The sequence below is a fragment of the Nyctibius grandis genome, chromosome 1 (genome assembly GCF_013368605.1).
Source record: "Nyctibius grandis isolate bNycGra1 chromosome 1, bNycGra1.pri, whole genome shotgun sequence".
Taxonomy (NCBI): Eukaryota; Metazoa; Chordata; class Aves; order Nyctibiiformes; family Nyctibiidae; genus Nyctibius; species Nyctibius grandis.
In genome coordinates this window covers 57,502,191-57,527,573 of record NC_090658.1, presented here as the reverse complement: position 1 = coordinate 57,527,573, position 25,383 = coordinate 57,502,191, and the positions used below count along the sequence as shown (strand labels likewise).

At 43.6% G+C, this 25,383-nt stretch overlaps 1 pseudogene; it reads right to left on the bottom strand.

Moving 5' to 3' along the window:
* The window catches only part of LOC137665418 (pleckstrin homology domain-containing family G member 1-like), a 54,105-nt pseudogene that overhangs the window by 11,185 nt on the left and 17,537 nt on the right, over nt 1-25,383 (bottom strand).

The window sequence follows — 25,383 nt, the reverse complement described above, 5'->3', positions numbered from 1 at the left end:
ATGTTTTATCAAGCATATCAGCAATAACTACGACGATAAACTAAAATAAAATATCCTGTGTAACCTGCTTGCCCTTCCACAGGTGCAGTTCGGTAATTTTCCACCAGGCGTCACGTGTGTACTACTAGTAAATCCTCCAAAATCTGGGCAGAGACGTCTCATAACTAGCAACTACCGGTTTGTCAAAAAAAAACCCAAAAAATAAATGTGCAGACAACCCCAGAGATTTATTTGGTTAGACTTTTTCTTTCTCAAGTGAAATTATTTCTATGAGCAGAAAATGGCATTATATTTTTGGTTACACATTTTTTCCACTGATAAAAAAAAAATCTAATAAGAAGTAAGAAAAGATCTTGATACAAAAGCTGAGATCATGCTGTAGTATTTCTTTTTACAACCTAATAAACTGCAATGAGCATTTACATTGTAAGCATGGATACTAGCATAAACATTATACCTTTGATAAACTCTGTCAACAAAAAGATAAGAGGAGAATTAGTAATAGCAACTGCTAGGGCTTTTTTTCTCCCATAATTCTCTTTTTGTTGAAAATGAGAGTTAGTACAGAACTGTGTATGTCAGTTACAGGTAACAGTTTTTAGCCATTACAGCATAAAACTCGGTGAAAAAAAGAGTGAGGGAAACTGATCAGGGAAACTAATACTAAAAAAAAAAAAGCCGTAAAACTCAGTGGGGAAAAAAAATCAGAAAAAAAAACCCGCTTCCACATGAGTCAGTGGCTGCTGTGTCATGGCAAGAGTAACTAGGGTTAACACCCTTTGTGAGGTGCAGTATGTTACACTGGGAAACATCACTTGGAGCTCTAAGACGGGATTTCATAAATAAAAGGACCAGTTGTCCCTACTCCTAGACATTACAGCTATGAATATCAGTGCCTCATTTTCTCTGGCACAAAGCTTGGTGGCGATCTCACCAAAACGGGCTCAGATGTCCCAGCTAGGGATGCAGGGTCAGGATGGGTGTGTGTATTTGTAAAGTGAAGCGTGTGCTGCTAATGCTTCACTGCTATGATATCTAACCAAGACAGATTAAAACTAGCTTGGTAATGTCTACACATGCTGCAATTTGCACTCCGCAGTGTTGTGCAGACAGGCAGTATCAAGCCAAGGTATGCTCTTACAGTGGAGCTTACTGACATTGCATCTCTGTTACTCATGTCTTAACGGGCTAATCCTAATGTGGACAGCAATGCTGCCAACCCAGTTAAATTCTTCTGCTCCTGCACCAAGCTCAGTAGCTGCTTTTAGTGGAACTTCCCCATTAATTTTGAGGAACTTTTAAAGACATAAGGACACAACATGTTAATTAATCTCCTGGGGTTTAAACTTTCTGTAAATTGCCATGCACCTTGCAGCTAACAAGATTGCTTTAAGTTAAATGCAGGTACAAGGAGGTAGTGGGTTTTTTTTTAATTTCTACCTTGGCAGGAATTTTAGCAGGATGATTTTCTAGAATTAATCTCTTCAGGTGAAGAATCCAAAGGCGCTTTTCTTGCTGTGACTTTGCCTGATAAAAAAATTACAGCACCATGAGAAAACGCATTACTGCACTACGCAGGCTCAGGAATAGCATATGGTCATTAGTCAGGTTACCCAGTAGGCAGGGAGGCTTCTGTCGTACCTGGACAGTATGTTGCATCTTGGGATTTTTGTAGTGGAAGACGCTAAAGCTAAGTGGTTCCTTTGGTATCACCATAACAAGCATGAGATTCCCACACTGTAACAAGGAGAGGCAAGGATGTGAGTTACGGAGGAGTTTTGGGGAGACCCAGAGTCAGCACATGACCGCCTGCTCGCCAACATACCAGTATGTGAGCTTTGTATGCAAACATCTCACCTCTCTTTTTTGTAATTAGTAGCAGCTTGTCGAAGAGGAACAACGTGCGCTCATTTTTGGCTCGCTGAATGTGAAATGTTCCTTCTGACACCAGCTCCCCGTAACTCGTGAGGTCTGGCCCTTTCCAGTTAGTGAGCAAACTCTGTATCTCCTACAACAGATCAAAGAAGAACAACCAACATTCATTTCAGAGATCTATCTTAAATAAAGACTCAAACAAAAACTGCTGAGGTCATTCCCGCTCTCCTATATGAAGTCAGCATCCGACAGTGTAAAGTAACCGTACACCGGTACTGAGGTTGCTAGGTTATGTGCAACATTGCAGCCAGGTGCTTGGAGGCCTATTGCTAAGCTCAGACTAAAACATGGCCTCCTGAGTACTGGTTACTTCTGTGTGGACCCAGCAAAAAGTCCTGAGCTCCCCAGGGCAACGTGCGGTGAAAGAGCACAACCCCATCTCCCTGGGCTCGCAGAGATGGAGAACGGTCTGTAATTCAGTCATCAGTCTTTCTCGTGCCTGCTCCTCTCTCCCCTTTATGTCCCTAACCAATCTCTCTTAACGTTTCTCTCTCACCCTGTGTATCTTCCTGAAGTTGTGTGGTCCCCCACTGGATGAATTATAACGCCATCTCTATGTCCTGTAGGCCCATCATCGAAGACACCTCTGTGAGATGTCCCGACTGAAGAGGTGTTTCTCAGAAGACTAGAGGACCAGAAGTGATTTGGTCAACTGATCATTACAAGATGCCAAGATTTAGTTGTATTTTTAATTACTTGTACACATACCATAGATATTTCTCACTTTATTTATTACCTAAGGAAAAAAAAAGGCTGGAGAAACATCTAAGAACATCTTCACAAGTCTGTGTTGCTTAGCTATGGCTATTCTTGTTTCCTTCAGTTGCTTGTTTTTTCTGTCAGTGGCAATGACAGCACTTAAGAAGGGTACAGTAAATTGTAAGAGCAAACTAAACCTTAAGTAGGGAAATCTTTAAAAATGTTCATCGGACTTTAAACCTGGCAGCATTAGCAAAGCAGGGACAGATTTCCTCATCCTAGGCTGGTCTCTCTAGGACAGTACACTTTAATACAGCATTCAGCTAGAAAACAGTGCATTTGACGCACCAGTGGAGCCTAGAGCATTCACAGGAAGAAAACCCAAAAGCAGCACACTGTGGACTATACACAAGACGGATATAAAATAAAAATTTAAACGTAACAAATGAAAAAACTGCATTTTATCAGGTCTCTCTAGGAACTTGTAAATAAGTGAGGGTACAGCACAGGGATCACGTCCACCACTGCGGAGGAAGACTTTGCACAGGAACTGCTGCCACAGTACTTGCTGCATTACAGACCAAATGGCTGTGTGATAGCCCACAGAAGACCTATTCTTATGGCTGCAGAAACAGATTTTACTTTTTAAAAGGGTAAGTATGAACATAAACATTTTCCACAACCCCATACGTTTGCCAGCTGAGCTCAATAAATTAATAAAAAATAAAATAAAATAAAAACACTTTTGCAAAAGCATTTAACCCTCTTTACTGCCAAATATTACTGGTTATCGTTACTCAGATTTATAGCAGGCTGTTGGTAAGTCATCAGCACGCATTTCCAGTGATGTGTGGCAAAGGTTACACTGCTGCAGGCAAGACACTGTCAAATGTAACCCTGTTCTCCCTACACAAACAACAAAAAAAAACCCACAAAAATTAGGGCCAGTAAGTACCATTTATGTTAAAAAGAAAAAAGGGGCAAAGAATAACATTACACGGATTTCTGGAATGGTATGAGCCTATTACTCCCTTTTATAAACTGAAAAATCCCCCCAATTTTCTTAAAGCAGCATAAATACTGCTGATGAAAACAATGTAAAATCATGATTCACTGGGAAGTTTGAAAGGGAATGACTGTTCTATAAAACATCTACAAAATAGCTTGCTCTTGATGCCAAAAATTACTCAGGGTATAGCTTTTTTCTCCTCAAACTTCTTAATTCAACGAGAAGTTAACATTTTTCTAACTGTCATATTTCTAGGTTTATATTTTTTAAAAAGCAACTGATAATGAGTCTTCAAAAGCCCAAGAGGAAAGTACTTAAACAAGAAGCAGCACAAGAAACGTCTCAAAACAAAATTAATCAGCACAAAGGGGAGAAATCGGAAACCACAGGATTTCTGAACAAAGCCATGCCCTAGGGTTGTACAGCAGTGTTGTACAATTGAGGGAAAGGAAGAAAGAAAAGTTATCTTAAGTTCCATGTTACTGCAAAATGCTTTACAGGATGCTGCTTGTAGGGCAGAGATGTCTGAGATTTTCCTGTAGCAGCTATGACCATGGTCTGTAAGATCAAACACCCACAGGCATACTCAACAGGAGTCTAAATTATGACTTACAAAGATTAAAAGAAAAGATAAACTAAAAAAAGTTAATGGCATATATATATATATTGACAAAAACAGCTCACAAACACCCATAAAATCTCTTTGGGAACTCACTTGGAGCCTGATGGCGTGTTCATGTTACCTCTTCATGTCATTTATATGCCACACCACTCTCTGCATCGTATCTATGGCATCCAGCACCACATCATACCCCTCAGTGTCCCTGTCAAGGTGTTTTTCTATTTCCTGAGACAGGGAAAAAAAAATAATTTTCCCAGCCAGATGCAATACTATGTTTTCATCTGTACTATTTTGTCTTTGCATTGCAATCACCCAAATGCAACGTTCCCGCCTCTGTTACTATTGCACATTGTTATCACAGAATCAACCAGGTTGGAAGAGACCTCAGGGATCATCGAGTCCAACCGTTGCCCTGACACCACCCTGTCAACTAGACCATGGCACTAAGTGCCATGTCCAGTCTTGTCTTAAACACATCCAGAGATGGTGACTCCACCACCTCCCTGGGCAGCCCATTCCAATGTCTAATAACCCTTTCTGAAAAGAAATTCTTCCTAATGTCCAACCTGAACCTCCCCTGGCAAAGCTTGAGGCTGTGCCCTCTTGTCCTATCGCTAGTTGCCCGGGAGAAGAGGCCAACTCCCACTTCACTACAACCTCCCTTCAGGTAGTTGTAGACTGCAATAAGGTCACCTCTGAGCCTCCTCTTCTCCAGGCTAAATAACCCCAGCTCCCTCAGCCGTTCCTCGTAGGTCAGACCCTCCAGACCCTTCACCAGCTTGGTCGCCCTCCTCTGGACTCGCTCCAACACCTCAACATCTTTCTTGAAGTGCGGGGCCCAGAACTGGACACAGGATTCAAGGTGCGGCCTCACCAGTGCCGAGTACAGAGGGACGATCACTTCCTTAGACTGGCTGGCTACACTATTTCTAATAGAGGCCAGGATGCCATTGGCCTTCTTGGCCACCTGGGCACACTGCTGGCTCATGTTTAGCCGGCTGTCGATCAGCACCCCCAGGTCTCTTTCCACCGGGCCGCTTTCTAACCACTCTTCCCCCAGCCTGTAGCGCTGCATGGGGTTGTTGTGGCCGAAGTGTAAGACCCGGCACTTGTTCTTGTTGAACCGCATGCCGTTGGTCTCAGCCCATCTATCTAACCTGTCCAGATCCCTCTGTAGGGCCTTCCTACCCTCCAGCAGATCGACACTCCCACCCAGCTTGGCGTCATCTGCAAATTTACTGAGGGTGCACTCAATCCCTACGTCTAGATCATCTATAAAGATATTGAACAGCACCGGCCCCAGAACTGAGCCCTGGGGAACACCGCTAGTGACCGGCCGCCAGTTGGACTTTGCCCCATTCACCACCACTCTCTGAGCTCGGCCATCCAGCCAGTTTTTAACCCATTGAAGAGTCCACCCATCCAAGCCCCGGGCAGACAGTTTGTCTAGGAGGATGCTGTGGGCAACAGTGTCGAATGCCTTACTGAAGTCTAGATAGACTACATCCACAGCCCTGCCCTCATCTACTAAGCGGGTCACTTGGTCATAGAAGGAGACCAGGTTGGTCAAGCAGGACCTGCCTTTCATGAATCCATGTTGGCTGGCCCCGACCAATTTGATTAACACAAGACGACTAACAAAGCCAAGCCTTTACGGTCAGTTTAGCAGCAACTATACTTGCAGCAGCTGATGTGAGCAGAGAGGCACAGAAAGAAAGCACAGCACGCTGACAGGAGACCTTTTCAGACAGTGCTTAATGGCTTTCTTAAAACACAGAACATATCTACACACTTACAAAACCCTGATGGAATTACACTAGGCATTACTTTACAGTTGGAGAGCAGAAAAGCACCAGACATTTTAAATAAGGATCAGTGTCTTCACACTTCTCTAGAACAGAACTCTCTAATAGGAAACATGTGTAGAAAACGTTAACAATAAAGCAGGAATTTCCGAAACTTGCTTAACTCAATTCACTGAATATGGAAAGAGTTCCCGCTTCCTCAGTCATCCCTCTCCACAAAATTCTTACCAGCTGGGGTGTTTATATGTATTTAGTCCTTCTTTCAACCACCCCCAGCATCGCAACATGTGGAAAAATGCTGCTTTTCATTGGAACAATAAATTTGTGTACAAAAGTGTTTAATCCTGACAAGAATCTTCCAAATAACTTCAGAATTACAGACCAGTTTAAAAAAAATAGCTAATTATTTGGATGCACAGACTGATTCAATGTGTCTAAAACAATTACCATAAATTTCCCACTCCAAATATATGCATATGCTGTGAAATGATGAAGACAGAAAGAGTCTCCATATGTAGAAATCAAATACCCCCAAAAGAAAGAGCATCAAAAGAAACCCAGAACCTTTCTAACCATCAAGCTTTGTACCAGAGGCAGGAACTTTGATGACTAAACGAAATAAATTTCTAATGGGTGCTTATGTGTAAAAGCAGGTGGTACTTGAGGATGCACTGGACAGATTTCAAGAGATATGAGCCCAGGGGCAGAGAATGCTGCAGCGCTTCTTGCCGCTCTCTGAAGAACTTGGCCAGCGTCTTGTTCCTCATGCACTCTGTCAACACAGCCACCGACCTGGAAACATCCATACATAGCTTTAAGACACATTGGCTCCATAAGTCAAGAATTGTTTCTTTCTTCCCTTGTAGAAGGGGGCAGCAGGTTCCTAACCCAATCACTACTGGGTTTTGGTCTTGTGGTTTGTTTTTTTTTTCCCATGTTGCTAATTCAGTTATATTTTCCTTTGACATCCAACCATTCTCTCTTACTGGGAATCACATTTTGGAGCAATGCAGAATAAGACCATCATTTTCTAAAGGATGATAATAGCAATGAAAGACAAGAAGAGTCAAAATAAAACTTCACATGAAGGGTTTTTTAAAATTTATTTTAACTTAAGAAAAAAAGGCAAACTCTTCGATTCTTCCTCCAATTTGGAGGGGAGAAAGGACACAACTTTTTTTTATATAGACTGTAACTTGCATTATATAAACAAGCGAAGGGACAAATGAAAAAAGGGAATCCAGTATTCCTACCTTGGGTAGTTGGTGCAGTACTGCGTATATATGTGGAAATCTTCACTCTGCATGGGGAGGAAAGGTTTACATATATTCATATTTTGTCACACTAGCAGCTAACACATGTGCAAGATAAAGGTTATGACATTAAGACAACGCCTCCTCCAGTTCCTGATCAATGAATTCACTGTGATAGTACTAACACTACCATAAACCTACGCAGTGAATTTCCTTTTTTGGAGATTTTTCCTTTACTTAAGGAAAAAACAAGAAAACCTACACAGAGATAAAGCAAGCAGCTTTGCAACAAAGCCTCCAAGGTTCTTTATGACAACCTATGCATCTTAAAAAAAACCCCAAGACCAACAAACAAACACAAAAAACACCAACACACACACCCCCTTCAAACTTGCACATACCTAGTTTTGCGTGTGCTAAAGCACACACCTGCTTACTGGGAGAAGTAAGTTTTGCAGGTTATGTTCAGTGTGTGATTTTCAAACCACTACAAATACTTCCACATTTGAGTACAGTCTAAGCGTGAAAATTAGAAGCCACAAAAGTCAATTTTTTTTAAAGTAAACTATGACTCTGTGAAAACAGACAGTTATTACCCACGCAAGTTGTAACTAGATTTAGGTGGGTTTCCACGCTTGCCTGTCACAGTGAAATTACCCACACTTAATGCTGACAAGCTTCTCCGAGCAAAAGTCTAAGTTTCATTTCTTTCTTTCTTGGCCTAAGATTTTTTCTTAATCATCATTATTTAATTCTATGCAAGAACAGGTTTCCAGAAACATTCCCATGTGCTTTAAATCCACATCTGCCTATCAACTTCTATCCCAAGTAATATGCCATTTCTGCAGCTTGCTGGAGTCCTAAAGACTAAGAAAGCACTGTAGAACTGCAAAGTGCTCCTAAAATAAATCACTTTTTCTTTCCTGAGCCCTAGACCAATAAAAACCAATCCTCAAGGAGTAAATAAGACCCCAGTTTCCACTCAAAGCATCTTCAGAACATACTCCCGCATTGTGCGGCACAATAGCTGTGCTCTGCGAGGGGCAGTTGCTGGTGAATGGCGAGACTGAATATCTGCCTTCGCAGAAGGCAACAGTGCTCTGAGGAGCAACACCACTTGGGGAGAGGGCTGACACAGGCTGTGGCTTTTGTTCCTCGTTGTTGGGGTTTGGGTTTTTTTGGCTATTCACCAGAAAGAGCCAGCTCAGGCAGTACCCCTCCCCATTTCCAACAGCACTGCTCCCTTCCCCCTCTCGCAGGGGTAAAGCAGATTGTGCCACTCATTTTTCTAGTGAGCAGCGATTCATAAGGACCCTGTATAAAGTAAGGTACCACTCAGAGAATCACAGAATGTTAGGGATCGGAAGGGACCTCGAAAGATCATCTAGTCCAATCCCCCTGCCGGAGCAGGATTACCTAGATCATATCACACAGAAACGCGTCCAGGCGGGTTTTGAATGTCTCCAGAGAAGGAGACTCCACAACCTCTCTGGGCAGCCTGTTCCAGTGTTCAGTCACCCTCACTGTAAAGAAGTTTTTCCTCATATTTATGTGGAACCTCCTGTGTTCCAGCTTGCACCCATTGCCCCTTGTCCTGTCAAGGGATGTCACTGAGAAGAGCCTGGCTTCATCCTCACGACACTTGCCCTTTACATATTTATAAACATTAATGAGGTCACCCCTCAGTCTCCTCCAAGCTAAAGAGACCCAGCTCCCTCAGCCTCTCCTCATAAGGGAGATGTTCCACTCCCTTAATCATCTTTGTGCACTGGACTCTCTCTAGCAGTTCCCTGTCCTTCTTGAACTGAGGGGCCCAGAACTGGACACAATATTCCAGATGTGGCCTCACCAGGGCAGAGTAGAGGGGGAGGAGAACCTCTCTCGACCTGCTGACCACACCCCTTCTAATACACCCCAGGATGCCATTGGCCTTCTTGGCCACAAGGGCACACTGCTGGCTCATGGTCATCCTGCTGTCCACTAGGACCCCCAGGTCCCTTTCCCCTACGCTGCTCTCCAACAGGTCTGTCCCCAACTTGTACTCATACATGGGGTTGTTCTTGTCCAGATGCAGGACTCTACACTTGCCCTTGTTATATTTCATTAAATTGCTCCCCGCCCAACTCTCCAGCCTGTCCAGGTCTCTCTGAATGGCAGCACAGCCTTCTGGTGTGTCAGCCACTCCTCCCAGTTTTGTGTCATCAGCGAACTTGCTGACAGTGCACTCTATTCCCTCATCCAAGTCATTAATGAATATATTGAATAGAACTGGTCCCAGTACTGACCCTTGAGGGACTCCACTAGATACAGGCCTCCAACTGGACTCTGTCCCATTGACCACCACTCTGGCTTCTTTCCTTCAGCCAGTTCACAATCCACCTCACTACCCGATCATCCAGACCACACTTCCTCAGTTTAGCTGCGAGGATGCTGTGGGAGACTGTGTCAAACACTTTACTGAAATCAAGATAGACCACATCCACTGCTTTACCATCATCTATCCACCCGGTTATGGCCTCATACTCCACATGAGTACAAGTCACTGCAATTCATTTCAGTATTTCTTACTAGATTTCAATATTAACTGTTCTGAAAAAATAAATACCTCAAGCAAAATTCTAATAAATGTTTCTGTAGAGGTCTTCAATCCCCATTTACTCACTAGTGGTCTGTAAGCTTATTCAACTGCTCTTCGCTTCAAAACCAACCAACCAACTAAACATAGTCTCGATACAAATGCCGTTAAACGAGTCAGCTTGGTTTTTCACGCTCAGACTAATTTTGCTGTCACAGCTAGTTTTTACGGTTGCGTACACACGCCCTGTGTCCCCACCCAGAGACAGCAAGCTTGTGCCATAGCCTGTCCATGTTCATGCCTGGGACCTCTGGCCACAGCTCCAAATCCTCTCTGCTCAAATCGAAGAACTAACAGACCTCAGAGCATTGCTGACCTTACACTCGGTAATTTTCTACAGCAATCACCACCAAACTAGCTAGCACTCTTAACAAGTCAGGGTGCTTAAGAGAGAGCATTAGGATGAAATTCAGTATGACAAAAAAAGGTGATTTATTTTATATATGCATATATTAATACAAGGTTTTTGCTTAGGGGCTTTTGGTATAAATCATAATATATTCCCATGGCTACAGTCACAGAATAATGCAATTTATAGAACTACTTCACAAGCAAAGTGCAGAACATTTTGTGCCAATTTATTTTTTATATATATATAATTCTGCTTATAAATACAGTCACATGATTGTTCTGCTTTTCAAACAAAAAGGAGAAAAACATCTGTTGTGAAATTTTAACAAATGAAAGCATTATCTGTAAAACGAACGAGGCCAAACACGTCAGGGTTTCAGAGTGGACTGAGTGCACATTACCCATAAAATCAAAAGCAAGTCTGAAATCCCCAGGAGCCGTTTCACACTCTCCCTCTGTATTTTGGTTTTGTTTTTTTGTTTTGTTTTGGTTTTTACACAAGGTCAAAACTACTTTGAATAGCATTGTTGGTTTTAAAAGAATTTTAGTCTAGCTATTAAATGGAACAAACTTGTATTAAAAAAAAAGGTAGTTTCTCATGCCCTCAACACCTCTAAAAACTTTAAGAACGGTTTCACAATCATCCCTGCTTTCTAAACAGACACGACACCAAATTTCACACTGCACTTACATGTCTACTCGGTTCGTTGTGCCATAGCTCACTTCATCACACGAAACCATCAGAGAGCATTTACTTCTACTGAGAGCATTTGCTTTTACTGAGCTATGTGAGCATAATGCCAACAGAAAGTCAATTACATGTATTTTGCCTCCAGAAATAGATTGTTGATATGCATTCAATCTCACCAAGCTGGTGTGAATTAACATCACACACCTTGCCCAGGCACCAGCAGGATTCACGTGAACACACTGGGAGAGCAGCCAAGAGAGCCGCTTCCAAGAGAGGCTCTTCCTCAGCCTGAGGAAGCCGCACTGCTCAGGACGGCCATTCCCCCGCTGCCGGCCTGGTTACCCAGCTCCTCTGCATGGTCAAAGAAGGGACTTTCAGTTCACATGCCCAACTGGTCTTCTCTGCTTCACTGCAGACTCCCCAGAGAGAGCACTGTGTCACTGGGAGCATGTCAGGGCACAAGCCGTGCAGGCTAAAGCCAGTGCTGTGAACTATGTTCAGAAGCAACAAAAAACCAGGACCAAGATGGATTTAATATATCACCATCAATACTTTCACACTGGAAGTGAAACGCCAGCTATGCTCATCAGTATTTCTTTGGACATTCTTAAACTTACTCAGCTTGAAAGTTGTTTTGTTCACCTCAACTGTATCCAAACCAGATTAAAAATGATCTCTGCAGCTAGACTGGAATTGCTCCAGAGATCATTTTTAATCTGGGGGCCCAAAGCTGTTGTGGTAGAGGGTGCAAAAACTGAGACCCAAGCTGAGAGCTCATCCACACTGCCTACAGGTCACCCTCAAGAGCAAAGCCAAGCACAAGCAGACCCCAGCTATACTTCGCTCATTCCCCACTGCTCAATCCATTCACTGTGCATCTCCTCCACACAAAGTGCGTGCCAAGCACGTGGCTACACCCCAGATCTTCTCTCAACTCTTGGTGCACTGTGCTTTTTTATAGCCATAAAAGGCACTTTAAAAGAAAATGGAGAGTGAGAAAATGAGCTGAGTCAGACTGTAAGCTGAAGCCAATTGCCTGGATCTCCTCTTCATTAATGAGATGCTAGATTAGAGTAATTCTCCCTTTCCCCTTGGTTAAGCTGTTGGTGTGTCTTTCAGAAAACATATGTTCTGAATTTCTGGGGTGCTGAGTGAGAAGAGCGACATGCCAGAATTAAGCTCTCCTTTACAACAACTCACTTAAATGTAAACGTGTAGTATACTGAAGTCAATCTTCTAATTAACATTGGCATCATTACTATGAAAATGAAAGACTGAGTTAGCAAGAAAACTTATAAACAATCTTTTATGTGAATAATTAAGCTATAGCTAAGCTTGCACTGGAACCCTTTAATCAGCCTCTGATTACAGTTACCAGCAAAATGTCTCCAGCATGTTTAACGTACTAGAGTTAATACAGTTCTTCTAGATGAAGAGGCAGGACCAGAGATGGAAGAAACTAAACTAGTACACCACTACCCTCAGTGGCAGATTATTTCCGTGCAGCAGCTGTCCCACATTGTTTAAACAAATACTCATCCACACCATCTGCATCTTGGGGCAAAAAGGTAAAGACAGCAATTCACGATTGGACAGCACGCTTTTCTGCATTTGTGTCTGTTTGCCTGTGAGTTATTAATGAATTGAAATATCTGGAAGCAGAGGGATTTAATACTATGTTGTAAGTTGTTATTAAATATTTATATTTATAAAAAGTCATAGCTTTACATGGTTATTTTATCTGTTAGTGAGTTTTATGATACTGGCTAGTTTACACTAAAGACATCTTGCTGAAGTCCGTTAACAAATGAAAGCTGCCATTTTAGGAGCTATTTACGCTGGGGACTCAGCACAACAAATGTTAAGATAAAGATTCAAATCCACAACTATGAGTTTTTGTTCAAAGTGCACTAATGTGATTTGATAATCCTTACTGTATTTCCCTTAAAAGTTGCAAGGCTGTTTACTCCTCAAGCATGAAAGTTACACACAGGAAACACAGTGGTGTATGATTGTGTGAGGCAAGTATAATATGCTAGACAATAAATTTTATTGAGCAAAACCAAATAACAAAGTCAAGTTCAAAGAAACAGTCTATCAAATATGGTCCAAAACTAGATCTTCAAAAAATAAGCCTCCTAGATGTTTTCATGAACATCAAACTTTTCAGTTCCAACAAGCTCCAAAGTTACTTTAACCATAACTGTTCTGTTATACATGCAAACCAACTTTGTGTCATTTCACATGAATCATGACGAAAGAAATGGCTATTACTTTACACAGCTACTGAGCTGCATGAAATGCAAAAAGTAAACACAGTACCTACAGTGAAAACTTGGTTATAGTTTAAATTTCCAACAACTACAGTGTTCACAGCTGAACCAGTAGGGTGAAAAAAATGGCACTAGAGACAGAGCTCATGTAACCTAAGCATAGTTCCACTGGAAGCATTAAAGAAGCTCCAGCGGCGCTACATCCATTAGCTAAGGCTGTGAGCTATGACTTCGGCATGATATTATCCCCACGCTTAACTCGCAGTAAAGATCAGGCACACTCAAAGCAATCAAACAATAAATGGCCGAAGTCCCGTAAGACTTGAAGGACTGCACACTGCCAAAAAAGGCAGTTTTATTTCCACTACTTAATGCTGGGAAGATACAAGCAACCAAGAATGGACAACTGGAGTCTGTTAAGACAGTCAGCAGTTGCTGTAATGACATCTTCACGGCCAAAACCAGAACTGTGGGGTATTTTGGTATTGTTTGATTTTGCTTTTAAGTGTTTGCACTTGTCTGGATGAAGCTAAAAAATGCTTGTTAGGACGGCAATCTCTAGCCATTTCTGAGCCATCAGGCAGTTGCCTGCCAATAATACAAATGCTAAAAGCTTTTGACGGGAACAAAAAGCACAAGCAATGACATACAGATGGATTTTGGAACTAACAGCCTGAAAGTCTACCAGAAAACTCCTTTCAGCTGGCCAATATGAATGAAACCACAACTTTTTCCTGGACTTGCTATTATCACTTGTAACACCTCTGTTTCATGTCCCAGCCAGGAGTAGTCCCAGCAGTCCCAGCTATAAGCAAGCAATACAGCAGAAAGATCTACCAGCCCCAAGCTGTGGTACCTGTAAATATCCTGAAGGCCTCAGAACTGGCCTTCACTGCATGGGCACTCTGCTGACTTATGCTCAACTTTTGTCCCCCAGGACCCCAGATCCCTTTTTGCTAAGCTGTTTCCTAGTCAGCTGGCATATGGGTTATGCCATTCCAGAAGCAGGACTTTGCGCTTGCCCTTATCCCATTCTCTCTCCTTCAATTCAATACAGGCTATTTGGAGCAATAACAACATGCCATAAACCCTATTGCAAGGGGGCAAAAATACATCCTACTTTTGTAGCCGTGGTGCCAACACTAAGATCTCTCAGTGCTTACAAAAGTTCAATTACTAGGTAAACAACAGCTTTCTCAAACTGAATTCAAACAAGTGATCCGGTGAAACAGCAGCACTAAGCTGGTATCATCACTTCCCTTTATGATAAAATCCCTTGTGTCACAACACTGCCAAACAAATTACTGGACCACCATGAGAGGGTGATCCAGTTAATTCTAAATCCTTGTGTTAGACCTATTACATTGAATGCTTGGTGCTGGCAATACTGAGCTCAGGACAGAGTATAAAACATGACAGGGTTTGGCTTTTTGGTTTTGTTGTGGGTTTTTTGTGTGGTGGGTTTGTTTTTGGTAAACACACCTACAGAGAGATTATCCAAATTTAAACAACTACATGCCCCCTCTTCCACTACTCTTCACCCAGAAATACCATGGAGATGGCATTAGTTCTTAACGCGTTTGGGCTCTACATATTCAAGGCATATGTAGGTTCTCTGGTGAAGTCTGCAATGAACTAGAGCCATCCATAGCCCAAATTACTTAATCTCTTGTTGTCCTACTTTGGTTCCCTGTATTTCTCCTGCACCTAACAACTTCTCCATATTTTTTGGCTTCAGAATTGCCCAACAGAATAAAGATGTCAGACCAATGTTCAGAAAATTCAAAGTGTTTCAGAGAGAAGGAGATTTGAATCTTAAGCCCAGACTTTCAGCCATCCCCTTTAAAAAGAAAATTAAAGGTACGGCTGCTAGATTCAGGAAAAAATGCATCTCAGAAAACAATATGGCCACAAGTACGTTAAGGGTATTGCCTTTTCTAAAAATGCAGCCAAGTTGTATTCTCTGGTTGTTTTTAAGCTGACAAGGCATAACTGGAGTACCACTTGATCACCTATATTAAAAAAGGAGGAAAAAAAGAATCCCTGTAATACTGCACAAAAAAAGATCTAGAAGTTAACTCTAGATCAACAGCTCCACCAGTTCAAATACACTTACTGAAGAAAATAACATCTTTTTCTTTATTTTTTTAAAATGCAAATCAGAAGCATATCCCAGTCACTGACTAAGAGACACTCCTTCCCTTTCCATAGATTTGCTAACTTTTTTTGTTTGAAGTCACACAAGCTGCCAGAATTAGATCTCAAAAGCTAATATTTTAATCCTATTCCCCCATATCACTCTGCAACTGGTGGTGTGCTGCAGACTCCTGCAGTAGCCACTTACCTTGGAAACAAAACAGTCTGCTATAGCCACAGGATCATTTTCACAGTTTTCCAAATCTGGCAGAAGTTCACTAAAACAAAGAACAGGAAAAGGAAAGACAATTATTTATGGCACACCTGGGAATAGACACACCTGTATATTTGGAGCCAGACAGTGCTTCATCATTCATGGCAGTGATGCCCAGAGCACTTAACGACACAGGGAGTCCTAAAAAGGGATCAAGAACCCCTTTGATGCCCCTCTTTCCTCTAGATGTATAGCTGCTGGGTTTTTTTCTTTGGAGGCAGAGGAGCACTCTAAGGAAATGGTGTTCCCACATACTTAAAAATTCAAGTCATCACAATAATGATGGATTGCTGATCTCCTAAGCAAAGCTGAGCCCCTTCCTTCAGATTGACAGCTCTTCTACAATACTCATACTGGTGTAGCCAAACAGTTGTGTAGCCTGTATATCAACTAATACAATTTAAAACTAACAAAAGTTAAAAGATACTGAAGCACATGTCCTGTCCTATAAAGACTTCGTATGTTCTAGGAGCTTTACTTGACTGAAGGAGATGTGGAGCTGGTCTGAAAAACACAGATGAGAACCAGGGACGTATTACACATACAAGAAGAATGGTAATAAGCTCACTCAGAAAAATTTGTCTGCCTTTAGTAGGTCTCTTCACCGAAGAAAAATTGTTAGCCTAGAAAAAGTTTTCTGGAAAGGAATATATAAATTCTACATGCATAAAAATAAAACCTTAGTGAAAGAATTTTAGAATTTTGACATGCCAAGTAGGAAATGAATTCATTGTAACAGGAGCAGAGCAATAAGGGAGCATGTTCACTGTTGTATGAAACCCAGTTCTCAAAAGCCAATTCGATGAAAGAAAGAGTTCAAGCAGAAGAAGAAAACCTCAAAGGTCTCTCCTTGATCCAAGCAGTCATTGGTCTTACCGAAAGATGTACTCAGAAAAAACAGAGAAGAAACTGAGTTTTCTGCCAAGTTGTTCTCAGATAGAACTTTTCTTCTCCCCGTCCCCTTCTCATCAGGTGATTTACCATTTAGGGCTACTTTTCTCCCAGTTCACAGCTGGCTCCCTGAATGAGTTTTGCATAAGAGTTGCTAAGCCTGTATCTAGGGAACTACCCTTTTCCCCTCTAAGCAGACACAATTTCCCTCTGTAAGTAAGAAAAGGAGTAAACCAGAAAAGTTTCCTGACTTGTTCTTTGCTTCTCTAATTACTGGAGGAAGGAAGGGGAGAAATCAGCAATCGGTCACAAGGAACAAAGACAGACAGACCTTAGGTTCAGTGGTCACTAAGCCACTCTGTACAGCAACAATTCAACCTCCACACCTCAATTTCTCCCTTCATCAAAATGGGAATGAAAATATGACCCTTGCTTGATCCCCTGCACTCATGAAGCTCCTTTACATCAGCAAAAGAAGCAAGCTGTAGCAATGGTGACCATAACCATTAGTTACAATGACTGTGTTCCACACATGAGTTTTGGAAAGAACATCAAACACGCTGAGCAGGCTCAGAGGATTCCTACTGTCCAGCAGGCAGACGTTCTCCTGATGGCTTAGAGTATGTAGCACCTCGATTGCCATTTTATTCCTACTGCTCTCCTACAATACTACATTATTTCTCCTACAGGATACAGTAATGCAACACTTAAAGATTTTATATATCCATGCAATGAATCCAAGTTTATGCAGTATACACGCTAGTGGCTTATATCTTCAGCACAAGCCCATAGTACAAGGGCTATGCTTTGAAAGATTTTGTTACCTATACTGCACTCTCTTCTGTCTCATCTGGCTGATAAGAATGGGATTGGTAAGAGCAGCCTGCCACTGTAAAAATAACAAATCTGTCATGTCCAGGAATCCTGAAAAACTTTAATAAATCCCTATAATACCAAGCTGACCTGTGAAAAAGCAGGGCTATTATTATAGGCTACATCTAAGTACCTGGCAGGAGGCAGAAGAAACAAGAGAGAAAAGCATTAGTTCCCTTCACCTGAATATCCAAAGGTTTTACGTCATTCACAGACGGCACCACAGCTCTCGGCCTCTGCAACTCGCTTGTGCCAACCACCCACGCAGGAAGGAGCACGAAGGAGCACCGTTAGAGGAACTCCATGCTCTTGCAGCTGAATCACTAACAAGACTCGGACTCAAGCATGCCACAAGTGCCAGTGCCATTCAAGTCCATGTACTGAGTTACACACCTTGGGTTATTATGGGCTGGAAAAATCTGAATCTGTACAATCATCATCAATCGCTAATGCTAACTCCTTTGGGATGAGAGAAGTAAGCATAAAGAGACTGACAATTTTTCATGCAGTGCATTTGCTATCTTTTCAAGTCAAATGAATAAAAGACATCACAATGTCTTTTAGGATGCTTTAATTTTTTGGAGTATGAATCATTTTCAAGACAATATACTTATCTTCCCCCCATGGGTGAAGATGTTCAATAGGACAAAGTGCAGGTTAGGGTTGGGTTAGGTTCAGTTAGGGCATAGAGCAGGTTGGGCTTAAATTCATGGAAATAGCCAGCATGAAAACAAAAAAAAAGCAAATGGAGACCACACTTGATTCATAAAACAAACAGCTAAAAAAAAATCTAATCTCGGCAAACCAACCCTGCTGAGAATCAAAGATAAACCATTTCTCAATTTATATATCTTGGCTGTATTAAAGCAATAAAAGAGCATTTGCTTGGCTTGCTCCCTCCCCATTAACGCAGGCTATTGAACTGTTTTCATTTAGTTAAATATGAATTTACCTGTTGAAACGGTAGATATCCTGTATGTTTCCAAACAGGGCTGATCGCTCATCTGTCCCCAGGGGCAGTTTGGTCTGGTCAGTGATACAGTCGAGGTAATCCTACAAGAGAAATGACAAGGGGCCTTCAGACATTTCCTCCTTTTCTAGATCAGTAAAGGGAGCTACGTTTTATTGTACAAGATGAGTCTCTTTGTATCAGTTTCACCTTATTATTACAGTAAAGGCTTCAGTAGCCCCTCTGTGAACAGTCACTCTATTATGAAAGGTAACAGTACTTATCTGTTCATTGAAACCAAGAAAATAACAAAAGACTGAATGCTAAGTTATAGCCCTTAGACAGGACAGCCAACTTTTCACTTGCTACTGATATACAAATGTATTCAGATTTCATTCACAATGACAGTTTAATGGATCATATAACTGGCTCAAAGACAAAAAAAATGCAAAAATAAGAGATGAAGAATGTAATTTAATGTAGTCTTAGTAACAGAACACCTATATAATGACAAGCAGAAAGCATACAAGCAGCACAGACTCAGAAAAGAAACCACTGCAAAAAAAAATTTTTTTTTAATTATACTTGAGAAAACAATGTAGAGTTTGTAGAGGACAGATCTCAACATATATCTGTGCATGCAATTTAATCACACATACAGTTACATTACAAATTACATTGCTATACACTCTAGCAAAGATTTCCTTTTCCATTTACAAGAGTGATCATGTCTCATCCAGGCAATTTAATTAAATAGGAACAAGACAGCTAGAAAAAGCTCAGATCAGCAGTGTTCTGGGAGAACAACTTCCCCATCTCTTCCCTCACTTTGATAAGAGCTCAGCTCCCGAAGTGTCACCTTTCATTCTGTTGCTGCTACAGTATTAAAATTTCTCAGAGAAGGGCAAACAAATCCAGCAGGCTATTTAACTAACTACTCATAAACCAAGAAACCCAATGTGCTGCAACATTAATGAAGAAATTCAGCTGGAGGATGGAAATAAAGTAAAAGTGAAAACAGCTGAAGCAATGCGAAATAAAAAATAAATAAAATCCCTTAGCCTGGGGCTAGACAACATGGTGTGGCAACCTCCCAAAAGCAACACAGCATTCCACAGTGCTGCAAGGAAAGAGCCCTGCAAAACATCAACGAGACCGTGAAAACTTCTAAGATACAACTGTGTTCCAGAGTCGTAAAGAAAAAAGTATTATAGAACACATACATTGGCCAAGATTCATTCTCTGTGTAAATCCTATGAAGACAAAGGGTTTGGGTCAACCACGGATCTGACTTTTGGATTTTAGATGCCCTCATAAGGACGGTTAAGAATTGCAGCGCTTGAGCCTCCATCCCCATATCCTTCTCTCCAATTGAAATTGTGTCAGCAGAGTCACAGGTGTAACCAAGATTCAGGTTAGGTACCAGTAGGCTTTCCTGTCCCCTCCTCCTATCCTAATGCTCAATAATCACAGAATTAGTCAGGTTGGAAGAGACCTCTGGGATCATCGAGTCCAACCGTTGCCCTGACATCACCAGGTCAACTAGACCATGGCACTAAGTGCCATGTCCAGTCTTTTCTTAAACACATCCAGAGATGGTGACTCCACCACCTCCCTGGGCAGCCCGTTCCAATGTCTAATGACCCTTTCTGTGAAAAAATGCTTCCTAATGTCCAACCTGAACCTCCCCTGGCAAAGCTTGAGGCTATGTCCTCTTGTCCTATCGCTAGTTGCCCGGGAGAAGAGGCCGACTCCCACTCCACTACAACCTCCCTTCAGGTAGTTGTAGACGGCAATAAGGTCACCTCTGAGCTTCCTCTTCTCCAGGCTGAACAACCCCAGCTCCCTCAGCCGTTCCTCATAGGTCAGACCCTCCAGACCCTTCACCAGCTTGGTCGCCCTCCTCTGGACTCGCTCCAACACCTCAACATCTTTCTTGAAGTGCGGGGCCCAGAACTGGACACAGGATTCAAGGTGCGGCCTCACCGGTGCCGAGTACAGAGGGACGATCACTTCCCTAGACTGGCTGGCTACACTATTCCTAATAGAGGCCAGGATGCCATTGGCCTTCTTGGCCACCTGGGCACACTGCTGGCTCATGTTTAGCCGGCTGTCGATCAGCACCCACACTCTTTCACCACCTCCAGTTACAGGTACCCCTCATCACCCCCAAACTCAGTATTTTTTGCCGGGGAAAGCAAGAAAGCTTATTCCAAGGCAACCTGAGTGTCTTTAAGAAGAGCAACAAGCGGCAGTGGGCAGGCAAGCAGGCAGGTCCCCGGAGAGCCATCTCATCTCTTCTGTCATGGCATCTGGCCTGTACTCTACCTTCTCTCCTAGCTGACAGCAGCCTCATAGTCCAAACCTGTCCTTGAAATATATTTGTGCATAGCGCAAGTCATTGGAACTGCATCCCTGGGACTCCCTCAACTTGTCCTTGGCTTTTTATTTATACTCAGAAGCTGCAGAAGAGTAAAAGATTCAGGTGAGGCAGACAGGACTGTAGCAAGCAATACGCTAGGTCAATGGCAGTAGTAGATGAAAGATTCAGGGCTACTTCAGTGATGGCAGTAAATAACCTTTTCTGCCCACTAACACAAAACTGCATATAAAAGCAAAGAACAGAAAAGCTCCAGTGGAATTGTGATCCTCTGAAAACATTTTTAGCACTGCAGGAACACTGCAGCACCCCGAGCTGGTATGACAGGCTAGGTTGCAGAGGAATGGAAATCTTACAGTAAGTAACTCCATACAGCATATTTATTGAATAAAGAGGAGTTCCTTTCAAATTCCTTCATCTCAGCATAGCTGGAGCCTGGGTTTCTTCAAAATAACAACAGTCCACAGTTATTTCCAGTATTGTAGACAGTGTTATGAGCACGACCTGGTTTGTGCTCCTTTTGTCCCCTTATCCCAGTTTTCCTCCACATACGCATACTCTTCTCAGTTTTTTACCGACCCTTAGTAAGAAAGAGGGAACCAAGTACTTTCTAATGCTCCTGCCAAGCAGCAGCCTGCAGGTGCTTTGGCAGTTCTCCAGCATTCCCATAGCACATGCCAGTATCAGGTTATACCACGCACCCACAGCTTGTGCTCTCTTTTGCTAAAAGTTCTTTAAGACTATGCTTCAGTCCCCCTTCTCCTCCCAGCATCAGATCAGAAACAAACCAGAAACTAATGGTTGGGTTTGTGCTTATCTAGAGTAAAGGGAGACTTATTTGCTAAAAACGCTCGGGATTCAGAGGGACCTTGTATCTCACCTCATACTGTTAAGAAATCACACAGGATTTGGGGACTGCTTTCATGTTTTAGGCTATTTTTGTTAATATTGCTGACTTGAGGCTTGTGCAAGTCTGACAGCTACAGACATGTTTACATTGCTGTTACACATGTAAGTGGATACCTGAGCTAGGCACGAACTGCCTAATGTGGCACTGACAGTAGGGTAGTCACAGCAGCAAAAAGCTTCAGATATTTTTGTTTATGTGAAAGAGGTGGGCATTGGATGGTCTTACAGTGGTCTGTTGATGCCCAGGCACAGTGCAGCAGCACTGTGCTTGTGCTGACACAGCAAATGGGACCTTTCTGGTTCACAGAATCACAGAATCACAGAATGTTAGGGATTGGAAGGGACCTCGAAAGATCATCTAGTCCAATCCACCTGCCGGGGCAGGATTGCCTAGACCATATCACACAGGAACGCGTCCAGGCGGGTTTTGAATGTCTCCAGAGAAGGAGACTCCACAACCTCTCTGGGCAGCCTGTTCCAGTGTTCGGTCACCCTCACCGTAAAGAAGTTTTTCCTCATACTTAAGTGGAACCTCCTGTGTTCCAGCTTGCACCCATTGCCCCTTGTCCTGTCAAGGGATGTCACTGAGAAGAGCCTGGCTTCATCCTCACGACACTTGCCCTTTACATATTTATAAACATTAATGAGGTCACCCCTCAGTCTCCTCCAAGCTAAAGAGACCCAGCTCCCTCAGCCTCTCCTCATAAGGGAGATGTTCCACTCCCTTAATCATCTTCGTGGCTCTGTGCTGGACTCTCTCTAGCAGTTCCCTGTCCTTCTTGAACTGAGGGGCCCAGAACTGGACACAATACTCCAGATGCGGCCTCACTAGGGCAGAGTAGAGGGGGAGGAGAACCTCTCTCGACCTGCTGACCACACCCCTTCTAATACACCCCAGGATGCCATTGGCCTTCTTGGCCACAAGGGCACACTGCTGGCTCATGGTCATCCTGTTGTCCACTAGGACCCCCAGGTCCCTTTCCCCTACGCTGCTCTCCAACAGCTCTGCCCCCAACTTGTACTGGTACATGGGGTTGTTCTTGCCCAGATGCAGGACTTTATACTTGCCCTTGTTATATTTCATTAAATTGCTCCCCGCCCAACTCTCCAGCCTGTCCAGGTCCCTCTGAATGGCTGCGCAGCCTTCCGGCGCGTCAGCCACTCCTCCCAGTTTTGTGTCATCAGCGAACTTGCTGACAGCGCACTCTAATCCCTCATCCAAGTCATTAATGAATATATTGAATAGAACTGGTCCCAGAACCGACCCTTGCGGGACTCCGCTAGACACAGACCTCCAACTGGACTAAGTCCCATTGATCACCACTCTCTGGCTTCTTTCCTTCAGCCAGTTCACAATCCACCTCACTACCCGATCATCCAGGCCACACTTCCCCAGTTTAGCTGCGAGGCTGCTGTGGGAGACCGTGTCAAACGCTTTACTGAAATCAAGATAGACCACATCCACAGCTTTACCATCATCTATCCACCGGGTAACATCCTCATAAAAGGCTATCAAGTTGGTTGAGCATGACTTCCCCTTGGTGAAGCCATGCTGAGTGCCCCTAATGATCCCCCTTTCCTTGATGTGCCTAGAGACAGCACCAAGAACAAGTTGTTCCATCACCTTTCCGGGGATGGAGGTGAGGCTGACCGGTCTATAGTTACCCGGGTCCTCCTTCTTGCCCTTTTTGAAGACTGGAGTGACATTCGCTTTCCTCCAGTCCTCAGGCACCTCTTCCGTTGCCCACGACTTAGCAAAGATGATGGAGAGTGGCCTAGCAATGACTTCCGCCAGCTCCCTCAGCACCCGCGGGTGCATCCCATCAGGGCCCATGGATTTATGGACGTCCAGGTTGCTTAATTGGTCCCTGACCCAGCCCTCATCAACCAAGACAGATTCCTCCTCTATCCTGACTTCTTCTGAGGCCTCAGGGGTCCGGGGCTCCTCAGGACAGCCTCCAACAGTATAGACAGAGGCAAAGAAGGCATTCAGTAACTCTGCCTTCTTTTTATCCTCTGTCTCCAGGACCCCCACCTCATTCATCAGTGGGCCTACATTGCCTCTAGTGTTGGCTTTACCTGCAATGTATTTGAAGAAGCCCTTTCTGTTGTCCTTGACCTCTCTTGCAAGGTTTAATTCCAAGGAGGCCTTAGCTTTCCTAGTTGCCTCCCTACATCCTCTGACAACAGACTTATATTCCTCCCAAGTGGCCAGCCCCTCCTTCCACGATCTGTACACCCTCTTCTTCCACTTGAGTTTGCCCAGCAGTTCCCTGTTCAACCATGCAGGTCTCCTGGTACCCTTCCTTGACTTCCTACCTGTTGGGATGCTCTGATCTTGAGCTCGGAAGCAGCAGTCCTTGAATGCTAACCAACTCTCTTGGGCCCCCTTACCTTCTAGTACCCTGTCCCATGGGATTTCCCCTAGCAATTGCTTGAAAAGGCCAAAGTTGGCCCTCCTGAAGTCCAGGGTTGCGATTCTGCTAGCTATTCTGTTCCTGCCACATGAGATCCTGAACTCTACCATCTCATGGTCACTACAACCAAGGCTGCCCTCAACCTTCACCTCTTCAACCAGACCCTCCTTATTAGTGAGGATAAGATCCAGCAGCGCTCCTCTCCTAGTTGGCTCATCCACCATTTGCATCAGAATGTTATCATCAACGCACTGGAGGAACCTCCTGGACTGGGGATGGCTGGCTGAGTAGGCCTCCCAGCAAATATCAGGGTAGTTGAAATCCCCCACAACAACCAGGCCCTGTAATTGAGAGACTGCTCTCAGCTGCCTGTAGAAGGCCTCATCACCCTCCTCATCCTGATCTGGTGGCCTGTAATAGACACCCACAACAGTATCACCCCTGCCAGCCTGCCCCTTAATTCGCACCCACAAACTCTCAACTCGCTCCTGATCCGCCTCTGGACAGAACTCAATACATTCTAGCTGCTCACTCACATAAAGAGCAACTCCACCACCTCTCCTTAGCGGCCTGTCTTTCCTGAACAGGACATAGCCATCCATGACCACATTCCAGTCATGCGAGGCGTCCCACCAAGTCTCTGTAATTGCCACTAAATCATAGCCCCCCGACCGAACACGGATTTCTAACTCCTCCTGTTTATTCCCCATGCTGCGTGCATTGGTGTACGGGCATTTCAGGGAGCGAGCTGGGCACACCGATTTCACCCCAGGGGGATGGGAGGCCTCCTGGTCTACCTCAACACTAGAGCGTTGCCCCAGTGGTGCAAGCCCAGCTACTACCCCATCCCCCTTCGAATCTAGTTTAAAGCTCTCCGAATGAGCCCTGCTAATTCCTGTCCCAGAACCCTTTTGCCCCTACGACATAAACCTTTCCCATGTATTACCGTCACGCCTGTTGTCTTATAAAACCAGCCATTATCAAAGAACCCAAAGCCCTGCCTGTAGCACCAGTCTCGTAGCCAGGCATTTATAGAGAGAATCCTACTATTCCATCCCACGTCATCACCTGAAAATGGAAGGAGGGAGGAGAAAACAACTTGTGCCCCAGACTCTTTCACCAACCGTCCTAGGGCCTTGTAGTCTTTCTTCATCCCCTTCAGACTACGGGATGCAGCTTCTTCCCCACCTGTCTGGAAGATCAGCAGGGGGTAGTAGTCTGTGGCCTTCACCAGGTTGGGGAGTTGCCTGGTGATATCCCTGATTCGGGCTCCAGGCAGGC